Here is a 21,209-nt window from a genome sequence, read left to right as displayed (position 1 = left end):
TGCATACTGATAAGCTCAATGCTGTCAGGGTGGGGGCAGGTGGAGTGCAGGCGCAGAAGTCTGCGCATGCGCAGGGGAGCACGCACTGAAAATCCCTGGAGGCAGGAAGCTGCCTCAGGGAGCTGAACATTATTAGAAACAAAATAACGAATTTTAAAATCTGAAAAAAAATGTCCCAACATGGCAGTCACTCACAATGACATTAACAGAATAAAAATTCTGCCCAAAAATTTATATTTACTTATTATTTAATTGTTGGAACCTCATCTCGCCGGTGGATGAGGTTTGCTAAAAAATCAAAAGGACACCTGGCTGATTCGCCAGCCTGTTAACCGTAAGGTTGGATGGGCAGTGATAAATAGGTTTTAATTAATTGATTAATGGCCTCTTAATTGTCGGTGGGAGCGCTGCTGACTCTCACGTGCACCCGCCGACCGAAATATCACCTGAGTGCGTGATGATATCAAGATGGTTGCCCGACATCAAGATGCAGAATTTTATGCCCGATCAGATCAGGCGCGCGCCCGCCCACGGGACATAAAATCCTACCCCATGTCTCTGAGTTTGACACTTAACAAAAGAGAGCTGCAAAGAAACCAGTTCTTCGTAAGTAGGTGTGAGCAGCCACCATGCATTAAGTATTATGTAGTATCATGAAAATGCAGTTGTGATACTACAGCTTTTATGAAAAAAAAAATCTTCCTTTTTAAAGAGACTCAAAATGCCTTAATGGTGGCTGCTAAAAGTCACCTGACATTTATTTTGACTACAATGTTGTCAAGATTCCAGAAGGCTCCGAGTGGATTACAAAAAGACTTACCCAGACATTAAAATGTCTTTTGAAATTCAATGAGTCCTCAAACAGACAATGGCTTTCCCTGAAGGTGTGAAAATTTCAGCACCTTTTGAACACTGCAGTTGATAAGGGGACTTCAGATTGCTAAATGGAATTATCACTTGCCTTATTTGGAAGATGATTTGGCATGTTGTGCAGGTCACATCATAGCAGCCATTTTAAGTTTTTGAACTATATAAAGACAGGCTGCGAACAGCCATTTTGTGTGCAGAACCCCAGGAAGAACTCTGAGAAATAACATCAGAGAGGGTACTTGGCCAAGGGAAGACAAAGAGGAAGGTTTTAAGAAATCAACCGCTGTTTCTGCTGAAAAAGTCCAGGCAACTTGCAAGTGCCGTAACTGCAGATCAGTGAGAAATAAGAAACCTTTCTCTCCCAAAAACCTGCTGACCTGCTGAATCCATCTGAGAGAGACAAACACTGATGGTGAACTGCAGAAGCCACTGCAGCTACTAACCGAGCCTCAAGTTCCAACCCCTTCTCTTCAGAAAGGAAGGAACTCAAGCCAAAGGCCCGCAACGATATTTCACAAAGACTGATTTGAAATCTCATCTTTAAGTATCTTGTTCCTTTATCTGCATTTGAATCTTTGTATCTATATTTTTACTTAATAACTTTATCACTTTTTACTTGCAACCTTAGTTTTGTAATAAGCTAACACATGTTGTTTAAGAATAAAGCTTGTCTGCTGGATTATTTTTAAATTGAATCATTCATAAATTAAAAGGGGGGCAACATACATACACACAAATTCTTAGCTCAAGGACCACTTTAAGGAAATGCCTTTCATATCGTTGTGACAATTGAGGTCAAATTTGTATGAAAATCCATTGTAAAAGAGCCAAATTTTGAACTTCAAAGAAATTGGAAGTACAAGGGAAGTTAACGGAGTCCAAATTGTTTGAAACTAGAGGCTACAGCAACAAGCTTTGTTTTATAAGATGTACTAACCGTGCATTAGGATGGCAAATTTTGATGCACAAGAATTTATCAGTCAAGGGAGTTTGAATTGGTAGAAGTTAGCAACCTTAAACATGGAGCAACTAAAAGCCATGGCTAGGCAGGTAGGATTTAAGATCCCCAGTAAGGCAAATAGACAGGAATTCCTGAAAATGCTTGCTGACCACTTTGAATTCAGTTCACAGAATCACAGTGCAGAAAAGGCCCTTCGACCCATCGAGTCTGCACCAACACGTGAGAAACACCTGACCTACCTACCTAATCCCATTTACCAGCACTTGGCCCATAGCCTTGAATGTTATGACGAGTCAGAGTCAGAACAGGCAGCAGAAGCTGGTTCAAAACCAGACAGGGTTATTCTAGGCAAAATAGAGCTGTAAAAGATGAAGATTGAACTGCAGTTTAAAGCCCAGAAAGAAAAAGAAGAAAGACAAACCATAAAGAAAGGGAAGAAAGACTAGCCCGAGAAAAGGAGCTGGAATTTCAGGAAAAAGAGAAAAATGAGAAGCTCAGAAATAGAGGGAAAGGGAAGAGTGTGACTTTCAGCTACAGAAATTGGAATTGGAGCTGCAAGCGCAGAGAGTTAGAGATCTAAGGCAGCTTGAAGCTGCTAAGGGAAATCCTACTCTGCCTAATGACAGCCAAAATCGCCATAACAAGCCTCAAAGCCATAAAGTTCTCCAAATTCCTTCCCAAATTCAAAAAGAGAGATGTGGAATCCTTCTTTACTGCAGATCAGCTACATTTACCCCTGAAAGTGTAGATACTAATGATCCAGGGGCCGTTAACAGGAAAAGCCCAAGAGATCTTCTCCACACTGGCCTCTGAAATGACAGCTGATTACAAACAGACTAAGGATGCAATCCTGAATGCTTATGAACTCGTGCCAGAGACATATCGTCAGCAATTACGAAATTCCTGTAGAACACCCACGCAAACTTATCTGGAATTTGAGACAATCAAACAGATCACATTCGACCGATCGGGTGCACACTTCAAAGATACAGTGCACTTACAATCGAATAAGAGATGTTGTTAGAGAAGTTCAAAAATTGTTTCCCGTACAATATTATAATGCACCTTGAGGAACAAAAGGTTACCGCAGCAAGGGCAGCTGCCATGGAGGCTGAGGTTTATGAACTGACTCACAGGCTTTCAAATAACAGCAGGCCTGGGTCAAATGGTTTGTATCAGCACGGAAAAGATGGGGAAGACAGAGAGGAAGGAAAAATATTCCTAGGGAAAAGAGAATGGGGAAAAATGGGAAAAGCCCTCTCCAACCTTGAAAAGAAGAAACGTGGAAGGCAGCTCCACGCTCTGTCTGTTTTAATTGTGGAAAACCGGGCTACATCAAAGAACACTGCTGACATGCAAAGAAAGCCACAGGCAGTATTCCACCGCAGCCGGTAGCTCTGGTCACTAAAATCGTAACCCTTTGTACGAATACAAAGGAAGGCATAGAAATCTGTCAGGATTTCGTCTGTAAAGGGCAAATAGTCCCTAGTGGTTCCAAAGAATCAGGAAAGAAGATTAACATTCTGCGGGATATGGGTTCTCTACGACACTGATTGCAGGAACAATTGAAGATTGCAGAAGCAGGACAATTTCCAAAGTGATAGTTAAAGGAATACTAGAAAAGGTATTGAGGTACTGTTAGTGAAAATACACTTAAAGTGTGAGCTTGTTGCTAGATTAGTGATGGGGGTGTAATCTCAAGCATGCCATGCAAAGGGTCGACCTTTTGCTCGGGAATGACCTCACAGGCTGGAAGGTGTTACCCCACAAAACTCAAAAACAGTCCAGAGAGGCTGAGCAAACTAAACAATTTCAGTAGCAGGAATCTGTAAAACTGCAGACAGCTGAAAAGTTTCAGAAGCCTGACAGGGGGCAACTCAACCCATGAAAGTTGAACTAGCTGGCCAAAAACCCACAGAATTAAACAGGAGCCAGGGAGGTCCCCAGTGAAGAAGATGACCCACTTAGTTAAAGAGCCTGGGGGATGTCACTTGGCATTTAAAAGGGCTGGAGCTAAGCCCAGTGAGTGGAAAGAGGCAGGAAAGGGGTCTACAGAATTCCCAAATCAAAATGCACCCCAGAAAGGATTGAAATCTCAGAGTGATCCTAAAGGGTTAATGGCAGCTAGCACTGAATTGAATAGCTCTGCCTGTGCTGAAACTCTTTCGAGTTATCAACAGTCACAGATTGCAACTCTTTCGAGTACAATCACAGTTCTTGGTTTCCAGGAGTGGGACATGAACCCACAACCCTCTGATGCAAAGGCGAGGGTGCTATGAACAGAGCCACAGCTGACACCTCAGAGCACAAGGAGTAGCCACACCCATCAGGGTTGCGTCACAAGATACAGCTGATAAACAAAGATACATTGAACCCAGTTCAAACCATGATCTTCATAAACTAATTTGTGAGATAAAGGATAATCGTAAGGTTTTAGAGAAAGAAGTAAAAACTCAAAACGCAGAAGCTATCCATCTAGCTCAAAAATAAATAAGATCCAATCTGAGTGGAAAAAGGAAATACTGAGAGATTTTAAACTGCTCAGACAGGAATATCAAACATTCTTGCCAGAACATAAGAAGCATCCTAATGACATTCTTGTATCAGCAAAAAGAAACTTTGACCAAAGAAAGCATGAATTATTGGCATAGAAAGAGGCCATTACTAACTTGCTCATTCGAAGAGAGAATTTAAAAGTTTAAGTTTGGGAAGTGAACAGAAAACACGTCCAGGTGAAGCAGAAATTAATTGAGCCTTAGATTTGTCTGGCATGTTCTTTGAAAGCCTCGATAATGAAATGGGTAAAGATAGCTCCAAAGTTAAAATCTGTGCAAACTGTTGTAAAAATCAGGAAAAGGAGAAGGAAGAAAATCCAAGATAAAAAAACCTAACAGGAAAATATAAATATGAAACTATTCCATCAGTCATCCGTCTGGGTGCAGAAAAATGTGTGTGTATTTCTTTATCTTTTGTTTCCTCAATTTAATTCTGTAAAAAATGAAAATATTTCATTTCTTCCTATAAGGCTGGTGGTATGTCACGAAGATAAGGCCTGGAAGGACTCCATCCCATTCTCTCAGTTCCTTCGCCTCCGTCGCATCTGCTCTGATGATGCTACCTTCAAAAACAATTCCTCTGACATGTCCTCCTTCTTCCTTAACCGAGGTTTTCCATCCAGGGTAGTTGACAGGGCCCTCAACCGTGTCCGGCCCATCTCCCGCGCATCCGCCCTCACAGCTTCTACTCCCTCCCAGAAACATGATAGGGTCCCCCTTGTCCTCACTTATCACCCCACCAGCCTCCGCATTCAAAGGATCATCCTCCGCCATTTCCGCCAACTCCAGCATGATGCCACCACCAAACACATCTTCCCTTCACCCCCCCGGCGGCATTCCGTAGGGATCATTCCCTCCGTGACACCCTGGTCCACTCCTCCATCATCCCCTACTCCTCAACCCCCACCTACGGCACCTCCCCATGCAAACGCAAAATATGCAACAGCTCCCCTTCACTTCCTCTCTCCTCACCGTCCAAGGGCCCAAACACTCCTTTCAAGTGAAGCAGCATTTCACTTGCATTTCCCCCAACTTAGTCTACTGCATTCGTTGCTCCCAATGCGGTTTCCTCTACATTGGAAAGACCAAACGCAGACTGGGCGACCGCTTTGCAGAACACCTGCGGTCTGTCCGCAAGAATGACCCAGACCTCCCTGTCACTTGCCATTTTAACACTCCACCCTGCTCTCTTGCCCACATGTCCGTCCTTGGCCTGCTGCATTGTTCCAGTGAAGCTCAATGCAAACTGGAGGAACAGCACCTCATCTTCCGACTAGGCACTTTACAGCCTCCCGGATTGAATATTGAGTTCAACAACGTTAGATCTTGAACTCCCTCCTCCATCCCCACCCCCTTTCCGTTTCTTCCCCCTCCCTTTTGTTAGTTCCAATAATTTATATAGATTTTTCTTTTCCCACCTATTTCCATTATTTGTAAATGCATTCCACCCATGCTTTATTTCACCCCACCCCCCACTAGAGCAACCTTGCTCGTCCTGCTCTCCAATCTTAATTAGCACATTCTTATAGATAATATCACCACCTTCACCACCTCTTTGCTCTTTTGTCTGTGACATCTTTTGTTATCTCCTCCTATCACTGCTTACTTGTCCCAACAACTCCCCTCCATTCTCCCCCCCACCCCCCCCCCAGCTTATATTTCACCCCTTTCCTATTTCTACTTAGTTCGGTTGAAGAGTCATGAGGACTCAAAGTGTCAACTTTGTTCTTCTCCGCCGATGCTGCCAGACCTGCTGAGTTTTTCCAGGTATTTCTGTTTTTGGTATGTCACGAATGTGTAGTTGTGACATTATATATTTTCAAAAAAAAAGCTAACCTTCCTTTTTAAATAGACACAAGAAATCTCAATGATGGCTGCCAAAAGTCACCTGGCATTTTCTTCGAGTGCAATGTTGTCAAACTTCCGGAAGGCTCTGAGTGGATTACAAGAAGACATATGGAGACAGGAAGAGGCTTTTGAAGTTCAATGACTCCTCAAACAGACAATGGCTTTCCCTAAAGGTGTGAAAACCTTGGCCCCTTCTGAACATTGCAGCTGATAAGGGGACTTCAGATTGCTAAATGGGATTACTGCTTGCTTTATTTGGAAGATGACTTGGCATTTTGTCCAGGTCACATCATAGCAGCCATTTTAAGTTTTTGAACAGGCTGCAAACAGCAGAACCCCAGGAAGAACTCTGAGAAACAACATCAGAGAGGGTACTTGGCCAAGGATGAAGAAGAGGGTTTTAAGAAATCAATTGCTGTTTCTGCCGAAGAAGTCCAGGCAACCTGCAAGTGTCATAACCACAGAATTTATGAGGAATAAGAAACATTCTCTCTCTCCCATAAACCTGCTGAATCCACCCGAGAGAGGCAAACACCTACTCGTCAACTGCTGAAGCCATTGCAGTTGCTAACCATATCTCAAGTTTCAACCCCTTCGCTTTAGAAAGAAAGGAAATCAAGCAACGGGCCCGCAACAGTATCTTACAGAGACTGATTTGAAATCGCATCTTTAAGTATCTTTTTCTTTTATCTGCATCTGAATCTTTGTATCTGTATTTTTACTTAAATTAAATTCATTATTGCTGAAAAAAGAGACATGTCTAAACTTTTCGTCTTGCACTCATCAGGGCACTTCACAAGAATACCAATATAAAGGGGAAAACCACAGCATATATAGTATACAAGGAAAGTGCTGATTGGTTGGCAAGTGGTGTTACTGTGGAGAATGCACCTCTGATGGTGATTGACAATTAACTGCCAAGCATTGTTTGAAATTTAAACCAGGCAGCTTGAACATGATTGGTCAATGCATTGACCTGAGGAATGAGTCAGCAAATGGCTGTTACTTATTTTGTTTAGCTGAAACAGGCACAATGTATGTATATGTTCTGTCTACAAAGAAGAGCCCTGTGTACTAAAGTATGTAGATTCTAGTACACGCAAATGTGCCACACTATGAGCCCGACTGACAATCTTAAATTGGTTGTCAGTGTAATTTTTACCTCACTAAAGATTATTTAGCAAATGTTGTCCAATCGCAGAATCACATCTAATGTTCGACACTGATTTGAGTTTTGTAAGCATGGGCTAGTTGGGTACGGTCTGTACCCTGCCCGTTGCGAACAGTGGCTGGGTTGTGCTGTTTGATACGATCCCCAGCCTTTGAGACGTACAGCCTACATACCTAGCATCACACTGGCACTGAAATTCATATATCACATTAGCCATTTGTGTGATAGGCAGAACATCTTTTTGGCTTGACGGCAGCATCCTGTTAGTGGTGAATACCACTCATGTTGCTACTGCATTGTAGCAGTGTGAAACAGCTAGCATCATCTGTTGTTAAACTTTTTGAGATACCTTGCCCACCCAGGGTAACCTGAGGTAGACTGGGCACTTTTCAGGGCCAAAAGTGACAGCTTTAGTCCCGTTCGTGAGTTTGTGTGATATACAGCACGAAATGATCTGATCAGAGTAGCTATTATCTGCAGGATGCCTTTCATGTGCCCTATTTCAGCATCAAGCTTGCATGGTGGACAAATGGCTCGGGGCCTATTGACAAGGTTGCCGATAAGATTAATCTTATAGCGTGTGGAACTGTAAGTATCCCAACGCAAATATTGACCAGTGAAGGTAGGCTTGTAGTAGACCGTGGTAGAGAACCCCCTGGCAGATTTCTCAACTTTTATGTCAAGGAAGGGGAGTTCATTTGACTACTTAATTTCATAAGTGATAGTCATTCGCTGTCTCATTCCTCAAGGCAATACCTTGACTAATCAGGGTCAAGCTGCCTGGTTTAAATTTCAAACAATGCTTGGCAGTTAACTGTCAGTCACCAGCAGTGGTACATTCTCAATGACAACACCACTTGCCAACCAATCAGCACTCTGTTCACATATAGTATATATTGTTGTTTTCCCCCTTTTATTGGTATACTTGTGAGTGTCCTGATGAGTGCAACACGAAAAGCTTAGACATGTCTCTTTTTTCAGCAATGCTGGGTGGAACTCCCGACGTCACCCCGCGTCATTTCCATTTTCAGGATGGTGGGGGCGCAGCCGAGTCGGATGCGCGCCCACCAACCTGTCAACGCCCTATTAAGGCCATTAGAAAACCAACTCAGCTCATTAATGGATCAGCCCATCCAACCTAAAGGTTGGCGGGCAGGCCGGGAGCCCAGGCAGGCTGGTGAAAAAACATGAAACCTCATCCACTGGTGGGATGAGGTTTCATGAGGGTATTTAAATTGTAATAAACGGTTTAAATAAAAGTTATGGACATGTCCCAAAAGTGTCACATGAGGGGGCACAGCAGGGAAAGTTTTTAAATTCCTTTATTAAAAGTTGAAAATCTGAGCCGATCTCTCTGAGGCAGCACTTAGCCTCAAGGAGATCTGTGTGCTATTTCGCACACATGCAAGAGAGAGTGCACTCCCAGCTGAGGGAATATCCACCCCCCTCTGCCCACACACAGAGCGCATAGCGCTTCCTGGCAGACATCACGCTGAATGGGCCAATTCCACATAAAATGGCGGCGCACCCCCGACCAGGGGGGGGGGGATTTTGCCCCTGGTTTCAGAAGAAAAACGTTTGGAAAATGTTGCACCCATGTGCAGTATCTGCAGACAGTCTGAGAGAAATCCACGTTAGCATGTGTTTCACACTAAAAGATGTATTCAGAGCATTGCAGAACATCCTCAAGTATGAGGGAGCTTCAAGGTGACCTGCAGATGTTGGTCCTACACCAGAGGGTCATGAGGCAGGAATATGTTGTTGTCCACAGGCCACCGAGATGAGAGGGCTGTCTTTAAAGGATGTGACTGAAACTTGTGCTTGAAGTCAACCACTGGCTATGCTTTGCTGACCTATAAAGGAACATTCTCATTGTGCTCCTGCAGGTCACTGGCCTTGCAGAAGCAGCAAACAGGTCAAATAATGGTAGTATTTTCCAGCATTTGTTCTAGCATTTTCAGATTTCAAATAATGGTATGTCTCTCAGGATAAAAAGGAAAGCAAGCCAGTTTTTTCAGATCACTATGCATGTCAGGAATAAGTCAGAAATAGGTGTCCCAGGTGCCTGCAGGTGCAGCCTGTAACTAGTCTTTTTAGAAAGTAGTTGACCAGAGACGAAAGCCATATTAGTCCCAAGAGGCTCTTACAGATGTTAACCAGCATCTGGAGGATTGAACAGATACTCCAAACCCTCAGGTAGTACTTATACGAAGCACTAGACAAAAGCTGATAGAGGGGCACTTAAAACCACCAGAAGAGAGAACTGTGGTGATAAAAATTGACTACTGAACAAAACTGTACAATAGTTTATGATTTGCCACAAACTGTTTTAGGTGCAAGCCTCATTTGAACATGGCGAGTGAGATGCGGCCATCAAGCGGGCACTATGCTGCAACTCACCAGTTGCTTGTTGATGTAAAATTGGCCTGCTCCTACACTGAACCAGTTGACAGGTCAGGCCTGTTCCTTCTGGCCCCACATAAATAGAAACAAATAAAGTTTGAGACCCTTTACAGTGGCTTCTGTGATCCCTTTACAAACTGTTGGCTGGGCTGCTCATCATATTCTTAAAAACTTGCATAATTTGAACTGTTTCCTGCTCGAAACAGCCACATTTAAAGACCAATCTGAAAATTGTGTCAGCTGGGCCTTGGGCATTCTGGCTGCTCATTTTTCATACAAATAATGAATGACCAATTAATTGAAAACCACCTCCTATGTATCCCAAGTCACTGAGGGGAACTGTTTATTCAGAAGGGACTGTTGAGTCAAGAGGTAATGGTAATTTATACAAAGAGGCAGTATGTATGTGCAACATCAGTCGGTGTTTCGCAGGCTACAGTGAATGCAGTCAAAGCAAATTCTACTTATTTAACTTAATTCCATTTCTCTCCTCAAAAATGCAATAAATCATGTGCCATGCCACTCATTTCATGAACTAATTTATTTGTTTCTGTAATCACATTTTATTCAAACTACTTCATCTCAAAACATGACCGCTCGCATTTTAGTTTCCAGCTCCAGACCTTAGGCTTATAACTTGGTCCTTCTTGATTTCAAAATTTTATTTATGGGAGTCTTGCAAATTGGCTTGGCTTACTGATAAGGCTTGTTCCATTGCATTCTAGTTGTTTGATAATAATTAACTTGTGTTAATTAATCTGGTTAAGTATAATTGGTTTTAGTTTGGTAGTGTATTCAGCATTTGAAAATAAATTAACTCATTTTGTTCCAATTGTATGCACTTGTTGAAGTGTGTAGGCAAAACTACTAATAGTTATTTGATACAGGTACGGTATCTCAAATCCAGCTCCCTTGGGGTTGAAGCCTTGCCAGATTTTGGATATTTCCGGATTTTGGGTTGGGCACTTCAAGCCGTGGGCGGTTCAGGTCAAGCCAGGTCCGGTGAGATCAAAGGTTGCTTGGAGCACAGGGCAGAGCAGCATGCAAAGCTGGGAAGTAGTCTGGAGCCACATCACGCCATTGCAGCACCTAACTGAATTGCCAATGTAAGTTTTTTGTTCTTTTACTCAATTAAAATCAATGTACAGAAGATTATAAAAATGCCCTAGTTTTCAGACACCGCCGGTTTTCAGGTAGCCAGATTTGAGGTAGTCTTCCTGTACGAGAACAAGCATGACCACCAGATTCAAGGTGATCACCAGCAGCAACCTTGGTTCCTAAATTCCAACACATTTATTAATCCCCATCAACAATGTGCAGGTTTAAATGTCCTGAACTGTGTGTAATATTACTCTATGGTAATAAATAACAAATGGGTTACCTACTTACAATGTTATATACAAGTACAATTACCATTCAACATATGACATATAAACCAGCACTGAACTATTTCTCAAAGCGGGCACTGGATCTTCATAGATAAATGTAGTTCATCTAGATGAAGTTAATGCCAGAATTTGTTTCTTTATTTCCAATGTATTCCAATAATTTATATTCATCATTCCTTGGGATCAATTAGCCATTTGTCAGCCAGTTTCAAAGGCAATGGGGACTCTGAGCTGTACCATCTCTCGGCACAGGTAGCTTGCATTTATCTCACATTTCATAAGCATAACCAGCTTTTTCAGTCAGGTGATTAAAGAGGTGGTAATTTACTGATACTTTCTCCAGGGGACTTGGTGATAATGTTTGCCTTTTCCTTCATTACTTATCCAACTCTTTCTTATTCCCATTCTTCATTTCCCAAAGCAGACACTAGAATTCTCTCATATATGCTTTTCTATCCTCATCTTCCTCCATCATTTCCCTTAGCAACTCAAAAATAAAATATTTATATACAAAATGGGATGGTGTATAGAATAAACTGTATATTAACACTCTATAGGATAGAATAAATTTAATAAAAAGTATACACCAACGGACCTTTATAGTTTCAATAAAAACTATGATAACCAGAAACAACTTCTATTAAAGTTTAATACTAAATTAATGGGCAAGATTTTTAGATGGCATGTGGACCCGTGACAATCGGCGAGCCCGGGCGTGACCGGGGAATAGACTGTCGACCACGATTGGCCCCCGACCGCGATTTCACGCTGGCTGGTCAATTAACAGCCAACCAGCAGGAAGTGCATGCTGAAGTGCTCAGTGTTGCTGAGGTGGGGGGGGCGGGTGCTGACGTAAGTGCAGCTGAGCACTGAACAAAAGCTCCCTGAAGGCACACAGCTGCCTCAGGCAGCTGAAGGCTTTAAAACCAATAAATAAAGTTTTTAGAATCCTGAATAAAATGTCCACGCATCACAATCAGTCAATGAACATATTCAGGATAAAAATTCTGTCCATATGTTTTTTTTTAATTTAATAACGGAAACCTCATCCTGCCCTGGGATGAGGTTTCATGAAAAATGCGAAGTCCACCTGGCCGATTCGCCCATCCGCCAATCCTAAGGTTGGACAGACCACAAAAAATCAGAGACAATTACAACTTTAATTGCACTAATTGGCCTCTTAATTGCCGGTGGGCGCGCTTCGACTTTTGCACGCTCCCATTGACTGAATTATCGTGCAAGCGCAGGGTGACATCGGGACGCTCGCCCAACATCATCTTGCCTGATTTCACCCCCACCCCTCATCGGGTTGGGCGTGCACCCGCACTCCAACCTAAAAATTCTGCCCAATATGATTTTATCTTCAAAATTTATTCAGGAAATGGACTGCAACTGAGCTAACTGAGTGAAGACTTGGAGTTTGGTTAGAAGGGGAGTTCGGTGAAGGGGGGAAGGAGGTGTTTCTTTCCTTTTTCTATATTTCTCACCCCATAGGAATTGGTTCTTGCTCTACTACAGGGAAAGGAGCTAGCTGTTTTGTGAGTATCTGTTACGTGGGTAAGTTGTATTCTATTCCTAATGTTTAAAATTGTACACAAATTGGTGGTAAAGTTAATAAAATATTTAAGAAAGCAATATAATAAGTGATTAATATAATTAAATAATTATTTAAATCACTTTATGGATGGCAGGACAGGTGATGTGTCAAGGTTGCTGCATGTGGGAGCTCCTGGATAACATTGTGATCCAGGGCAAACACACCGCAGTAAGTGTTTGCAGCTTGAGGAACTTTGGCTCAGAGTCATTGAGCTGGGGGCTGAGCTGCAGACTCTGTGACACATCAGGGAGGTAAAAGTTACCTGAATGTTTCACAACAGGAGGCAGCCACACCACTTAGGATGGGGTCTTCTCATTTGGTCAGTGGTCAGGGACAGAGCGTGTGACTGCGAGTGAGACAGGTAAGGGAATCCAGAGGACAGGAGAGTGGGAGTGTGAGCCTCTGCACTAGCCCAATAGGTTTAAGGTTCTCTCAGCTTGTTTGGATGAGAGCAGGGGCTGAAGGGTGGATGAGCAAACTGACTATGGCACAGTGGTACAGGAAGCCATTCAAGTGGGGGGAGCAAAAAGGAATGTAGTGGTAGTAGGAGCCAGTACAGTACAGTACAAGATTAACACTGTTCTCTGTAGCAAAGAGCGAAAGTCCAGGCAGCTGTGTTTCCTGCCTGGCGCCAGGGTTCGGGACATCTGCTCAGGGCTGGATGGAACTTGCAGTGGTGGGGAGGAGTGGGGGGAGGATACAGTGGTCGTGGTCCATGTAGGTACCGACTACATAGGCAGGATGAGGAAGGAGGCTCCGCATAGTCAGTATGATGGGCTAGGCACCAATTAGGAAGCAGGCCCTCAAAGGTAATAATTTCTGGATTATTACCTGAGCCACATGCAAATTGTCATAGGATAAACATGATTAGAGAAATGAGTGAGTGTGTGGCTCAAAAACTAGTGTGGGAGAAGTGGGTTCCAGTTTGTGAGGCACTGATACCAGTATTGGGGAAAGTGGGATCTGTACCATTGGGACAGTCTACACCTCATGTTCTCAAGAGCCACATAACTAGGGAAGTAGAGTGGGTTTCAAACTGAATAGTGGGGCAAGGGATCAAATTTGGGAAGATGTGGTAAACCAAAGAGTAGAGACAAGGCAAGAGAGACAGGTATTAATATGGGAAATGATAAACAGACCGTGACAGGAAGGGACAAAGAGTAATTGTTACTACATGGTAGAAGAGAGTGTAAAAGAAGAAATAATGGGAGCCCGTCAGAAAGGTACAGCAATAATATATTTGGGGGATTTTAATCTACATATAGACTGGAAAAATCAGATGGGCAAAGGTAGCATTGGTGAGGAGTTCATAGAATGTTTTCAGGATAGTTTCTCAGAACAGCATGTTCAGGAGCCAACCAGAGGGTAAACTAAACAAGACCTGGTACTGAGCAACGAGATAGGATTAACTGATAAGCTCATAGTGAAGACACCGCTAGGTAGCAGTGACCAAAATATGATTGAATTTTACATTTGTTTTGAGGGAGAAACGAGCGCATCCAAGACTAGTATTTTAAACTTAAATAAGGGCAATTATGAGGGCATGAAAGCGAAGCTAGCTAAAGTGAACTGGCAAATGCGGTTAAGGGATAGGTCCATAGAGGTTCAGTGGCAGACAGGTAAAAGGATATTTCAGAATATACAGAATACATACATTCCAATGAGAAAGAAAAATTCCAAGGAGGGGACCCACCATCTGTGGTTAACTAAAGCTAAAGACAGTATCAAACTTAAAGAAAAAACATATAATTACACAAAGATGGATGGCAGGTCAGAAGATTGTAAAGAATATAAAGAACAGCAAAGAATGACAAAAAGATTAATAAGGAGGGAAATGTTAGAGAACGAGAGAAAGCCAGCTAGTAATCTAAAGATGGATAGTAAGAGTTTCTATAGATACTTAAATAAGAAAGGAGTTAACAAAATGACCATTGGTCGTATAGAAAGTACGTCTGGGGAATTGATAATGGAAAGTAGGGAGATGGCGGATGAATTAAACAGGTATTTTGCTTTGGTATTCACTATAGAGGACACAAACAACATCCCAGAAATAGCTGTAAATCAGGAAATGGAAGGGAGGGAGGAACTCAGGAAAATTACAATCACCAGGGAAGTCGTATTGAGCAAATTGTTGGGGCTGCGGGCTGACAAATCCCCAGGTCTGAATGGACTTCATCCTAAGGTCTTCAAAGAAGTGGCTAGTGAGACAGCTGATGCAATGGTTTTAATTTTCCAAAATTCCTCAGATTCAGGGAAGGTTCCATTTGATTGGAAAATAGCAAATGTAACTCCTTTATTCAAAAAGGAAAGGAGACAAAAAGCAGGAAATTAAAGACCAGTTAGCCTAACATATGTCAGAGGGAAAATGTTAGCAACTATTTTTAAAGATGCTGTTGTAGGGCGCTTAGAAAAATTCAAGGCAATCAGGCAGAGTCAACAGAGTTTGTGAAAGGGAAATCATGTTTAACCAATTTATTGGAGTTCTTTGAAGGAGTCACATGTGCTGTGGATAAAGGGGAACCAGTGGATGTACTGTATTTAGATTTCCAGAAGGCATTTGATAAAATGCCACATCAAATGTTATTGCAGAAAATAAAAGCTCATAGTGTAGGGGGTAACATATTGGCATGGATAGAGGATTGGCTAGCTAACAGGAAGCAGAGAGATGACATAAATGGGTCTTTTTCTGGTTGGCAGGATGTGACGAGTGGTGTGCCACAGGGATCAGTGCTGGGGCCTCAGCTTTTTACAATTTATATAAATGACTTGGATTAAGGGACCGGAGGAATGGTTGCTAAATTTATTGATGACACAAATATAGGTAGCAAAGTAAATCGTGAAGAGGACACAAGGAGGCTACAAAGGGATATATCGGTTAAGTGAGTGGACCAAGATCTGGCAAATGGAGTATAAGGTGGGCAAATGTGAAATCGTTCATTTTGGCAGGAAAAATAAAAAAGCTTATTATCTAAATGGTGAGAGATTGCAGAGCTCTGAGATTCAGAGGGATCTGGGTGTCCTAGTGCGTGAATTACAAAAGCCTAATATGCAGGTACAGCAAGTAATTAGGAAAGCTAATAGAATGTTATAATTTATTGTGAAGGGAATTGATTACTAAAGTAAAGAGGTTATGCTTCAGTTGTACAGGGCACTGGTGGGACCACATCTGGAGTATTGTGCACAGTAATGGTCTCCTTATTTGAGGAAAGATGGAAATGTGTTAGAAGCAGTTCAGAGAAGGTTTACTAGACTATTACCAGGAATGAGCAGGTTGTCTTATGAGAATATGTTGGACAGGTTAGGCTTGTATCCACTAGAGCTTAGAAGAGTAAGACGTGACTTGATTGGAACTTTTAAGATCCTGAGGGGTGTTGGCAGGCTGGATGTGGAGAGGATGTTTCCTCTTGCGGGAGGTTTTGGAACTAGGGGTCTCTGTTTAACAATAAGGGGTCGCCCGTTTAAGACAAAGATGTGAATTTTTGTCTCTCAGAGGGTAGTGAGTCTTTGGAACTCTCTTCCTCAAAAGGCAGTGGAAGCACAATCTTTGAATATTTTTAAGACAGAGCTAGATAGATTATTGATTAATAAAGGGGGTGAAAGGTCATAGGGTGTGGCATTGAGGTTACAATCAGATCGGCCATGATCTTATTGAGTGGCAGAGCAGGCTCAAGGGCCGAGTGGCCTACCCCTGCTCCTCATTCTTATGTTCATAGGAGAGCTTTTTACAGATTAATTTAGTTTACAAATGGAACTTGTTCCACTGCAGTATTGTTGGTAAAATTGAATGTGCGGCAATTACATTGATTGTTACGTAAAATCGTCTTTGCAAATATATTCATAATTTGAAAACATAATCAAGTCAAGCACTTACTTTGAACTCAAGTATGTTATGGGACAGTTGTAATATATTCACACGGCTGTTTCTTTTTCCAGTTGTGATTTTACCTTGTTCACTGTTCAGTTGAACCAGAATGTTGTGGGTTCATGTCCTACTCTTGGATAACAGCATATAATCAACTTGACACTGTCAGTGCAGTAACCAAAGGACTTTATACAGTGGGAGGTGCCTTTTCATGGTTAGATGTTAGAATGAGTCAACATTAAATATGTCATGATACTATTCAAAACAGAATAGAGTTTGATGTGTTTTCCAACACTTTCCACTCAACCAACACCACCAAAAGCAGAGTAATTGTTCCTTCATGTGTTTGCCTTTTGCGGGAATTTCTGTGTGCCAAATGACAAACACGTGCATTTTCTTAACAAAGAACTGCATTTCAAAGCTATTCATTGTTCTGAGATATCAGAGGGAGCTGCACATAAGCAAGTTCTTCCTTCCTCTGCAATTTCTATTTACTAAGGCTTTTTTTAAAAATCATAACAACTTTAGTATTAGTAGGATCTTGTATTACCGTGCTAGCATAAGCATCCACTGTACTGTAATATCCACCGAAAACTAACACAGAAACATTACACATCGTAGCCTGGACTTATCTCCGTGAGTGCAGTCTGAAAGTTATATACCAGTCACACTCATTTTGTTGATGTCAAATTACAGTCAAGTATCCTCCCAACCTTATTTGAGATGGGTGTAGATGGGGGTAAATCAGAAATTATTATCCTAATAAAAAGGAAGGCCCAAGGAAAGGACTGAATCCACATTGTATAGTTCTTCCAAAAGTATTGTTGAAAAAAAGACACATGTCAAAGCTTTTCATCTTGCACTCATAAGGGCACTTTGCAAGAATACCAATATAAGGGGAAAACCACAGTTTAGACTGTGTGACAAGAGAGTGCTGACTAGTTGGCAAGTGGACTCTGACTGGTAGAGGCATTGCCATGGAGAATGCACCAATTGATGGTTAACTTCCAAGCATTGTTTAGTCTTCAGAAAACCCAATTCACACCATGTGATATCAAGAAATGGCTAAGGCACTGGGTACTGCAAAGGCAATGGGCCCTGACAACATTCCAGCAATAGTACTGAAGACTTGCAACCCTAGCCAAGCTGCTCTTGTACACCTACAACACTGACATCTATCCGGCAATGTGGAAAATTGCTCAGGTATGTCCTGTTCACAAAAAGCAGGACAAATCCATCCCGGCCAATTACTGCCCCATCAGTCTGCTCTCGATCATCAGCAAAGTGATGGAAGGGGTCGTTGACAGTGCTATAAAGTGGCACTTACACAGCAATAATCTGCTCACTGATACTCAGTCTGTTTTTCACCGGAGCCACACAGCTCCTGATCTCATTACAGCCTTGGTCCAAACATGGACAAAGGTGAGGTGAGGTGAGGGTGGCTGCTTTTGACATCAAAGCAGCACTTGACCGAGTGAAGCATCAAGGAGCCCTAGCAAAACTGAAGTTAATGGGTATTAGGGGGAAATCTCTCAAAGGAAGATGGTGATGGTTGTTGGAAGTCAATTACCTCAGTTCCAAGACATAGCTGCAGGAGTTTGTCAGGACAGTGCCCTAGACCAACCATCTTCAGCTGCTTCATTAATGACCTTCCCTCCATCATAAGGTCAGAAGTGGGGATGTTTGCTAATTAACGCACAATATTCAGTACTATTTGCGACTCCTCAGATACTAAAGCAGCCCATGTCCATATGCAGCAAGATCCGAACAACATTTAACCTTGGGCTGATAAATGGCAAGTAACATTCACGCCACGCAAGTGCCACACAAGAACATCTCAACAAGCAAGAAGCTAACCGTCTTCCCTTGACATTCAATGGCATTACAGTAGCTGAATCCCCCACTATCAACATACTGGGGGTTAGTATTGACCAGAAACTGAACTGGACCAGCCATGTAACTACCGTGGCTGCAACAGTAGGTCAGAGGCTGGGAATTCTGTGGAGAATAACTCACCTCCTGACTCTCCAAACCCTGTCCACCATCTACAAGGCACAAGTCAGGAGTGTGATGGAATACTCTCCACTTGCCTGGATGAATGTAGCTCCAAACAACATTCAAGAAATTTGACACCATCCAGGACAAAGCAGTCTGCTTGATTGGCAACCCATCCACAAACATTCACTCCTTCCACCATCGATGAACAGTGGCAGCAGTGTGTAGTATCTACAAGATGCATTGCAGAAATTTACCAAGGCTCCTTAGGCAGCACCTTCCAAACCTACCACCGCTACCCTCTAGAAGGACAAGGGCAGAAGATACATGGGAACACCACCACCTGGAAGTTCTCCTCAAGCCACTCACCAATGTGACTTTGAACTATATCACCATTCCTTCACTGGCACTGGGTCAAAATCCTGGAACTCCTTTCCTAACAGCACTGTGGGTGTACCTACACCACATGGACTGCAGTGGTTAAAGAAGGCAGCTCACCACCACCTTCTCAATTGTTGAAGTAAATGCTTGAAATCTGAATAAAAACAGAACTGCTGAAAATATGCAGCTGCCTGGCAACATTTGTGGAGAGAGAGGAATAGAGTTAACATTTCAGGTCGATGAAAGGCTGTCGAACTGAAATGTTGAGTAGAATTTTCCTAGCCCCATGATGACGGGTTTGGAGGCTGGGGATCTGGTAAAGGGGGGGTGGCGGGAGCAGGGTTGGGATGGTGACCCAACACATTCCAACTGCTGGGGAACTTTCCCAGGCTGGGCTGGGAATAGGATTGACTGCCTGCTGCATGGAGGCATGCAGCCAACTAAGATGGCTAAGGCCCCAATTAGGGGAGAATTTGAAATCTCACAAGCATTTTTCTGAAGTGGAGCAGCCCCTTGCTGCATGCAAAGCTAGCCAGCTTAATGGAGGCAGATACCCTGCACCAGACCACGAGGACACTGGAACCAGAGGCTCCATGTCCCAATGCCACAAGGGCGGCAGCGGTTCAAGAAGATGACTCATCAGCATCTTCTCAAGGTCAACTAGGGATGGGCAACCAAATCCTAGCCTAGCCAGGAATGCCCACAACCCATGAAAGAATAAAAAAATCTGTGCAATTCACTTACTCCAAAATTTCCACAATCTTTTAAGACACTTAATTTGCTTGCATCCAGATTATATGCATCTTTGGGTGCAAATGTGAGGAAATTCCAAACCTGCAAAATTCACGCACATATACCAGTAACGACAACTTTTATTCATATAGCATTGCTAGTGTAATGTAACTTCCCAAGGCACTTCACAGCAGCATTATAAAACAAAATATGACACTGAGCCACATAGGCTGGCATTCAGTTAGATGACTATAAGTTTGGTCAAACAGGCAGGCTTTAAAGAGAAGCTTCAAGGTAGACAGCGAGGTCAAGAAGCAGAGAGGTTTAGGCAGGGAATTCCAGAATTTAAGGCCATGGCAACTGAAAGTGCTTCCACCAATGATGGCAGCAATTAAAATCAGGGATGCTGAAGAGGCCAGAATTAGCTGAGCACAGATATCTCAGAGGGTTGTGGGACTGGATGAGATTACAGAGATAGGGAGGGGTGAAGCCATGGAGGGTTTTGAAAAGGATGAGAATTTGCAAGTATTAAATAGCACGGCGCTAATACAGAGGGCAAAAAGAGCTGGGATTACTCTGCCATAGCAAATAATCAAACCCTTCTCCCTCCAAAAGGTATTCTAAATCAATACTTGTCCGTGGCTACACATTTTATTGTGACTCTTTCAGAACCTGCAAACCACCTGCTCAGTTTCTGCGACGTGATGGTGTTGTCACCCCAGACTGACACCGCTTTTAGCCACTCAAAACTGAGATTGCCAGGGCCCCAATCATAGGCAGCGGGAAACGGGCGGGATTTGCACTCCTTTCAACAACGAAAGGCGGAGAAAAAAGAGAAGTAGATGAGAGTGGTCTTTACACAACTTCTGTATCTTCACTGAAAGAAAAAAAAATCCCCAAATAATTGCACGTACCAAACGGGCAGCATTGCAGAAGGGGCATGAGGCATGCAAAAGCTTGGTATGCTGATAACATCCCTCCACTTCACCGGTCTTACCTGTAGAGAGATGCCCATTACCGCTCTCCCGGACGCTATGTCTAGGAAGCGGGATGTAAAACTGATCTGTACATTTACCTCACCACCCAGCTTAACTGTCCATTATTAACAATTCAGGGCACTCACCAAATCCCAGCGCCGGTAACCTTCAACATTGCTTGAACATTGCACGATCTCCACCCCAATAACACATTCTTCCCTTTGCACAACGTTTCCAATCGCTTATGTGATGACGACATTATTCCGAGATTGACAGCTCAAGTAGCCCAACAGGACTGCGGCGCTGCTGTCAACACAGACGCGCCTTCGCATTTACTGCACCAATCAGAGCCGGATAGGGAGTTTGCTTTCATTACACGTTATCTTCCGCCCTGCCCTGTGAGTAATTCCTTACTGTAAGAAGCCAAAGTGTTGCTGCCTGTCACGGCATAATCATTGCTTTTATAGCT

General features: G+C 42.9%; 1 protein-coding gene across 1 annotated transcript in view; it reads right to left on the bottom strand.

The window, feature by feature from the left end:
* The window catches only part of gpd2 (glycerol-3-phosphate dehydrogenase 2 (mitochondrial)), a 180,798-nt gene extending 159,801 nt beyond the window's left edge, over positions 1-20,997 (bottom strand). The window contains exon 1 of the mRNA XM_078552201.1: positions 20,887-20,997. The gene's annotated coding sequence lies outside the window, so the exon portion shown is untranslated. The remainder of the gene's footprint in view (positions 1-20,886) is intronic.
* Positions 20,998-21,209: the final 212 nt, after the last annotated feature.

Source organism: Cetorhinus maximus, chromosome 11, assembly GCF_964194155.1.
Source record: "Cetorhinus maximus chromosome 11, sCetMax3.hap1.1, whole genome shotgun sequence".
Taxonomy (NCBI): Eukaryota; Metazoa; Chordata; class Chondrichthyes; order Lamniformes; family Cetorhinidae; genus Cetorhinus; species Cetorhinus maximus.
The sequence above is the reverse complement of the archived record's forward strand: the minus strand, read 5'-3'. Positions and strand labels throughout refer to the sequence as shown.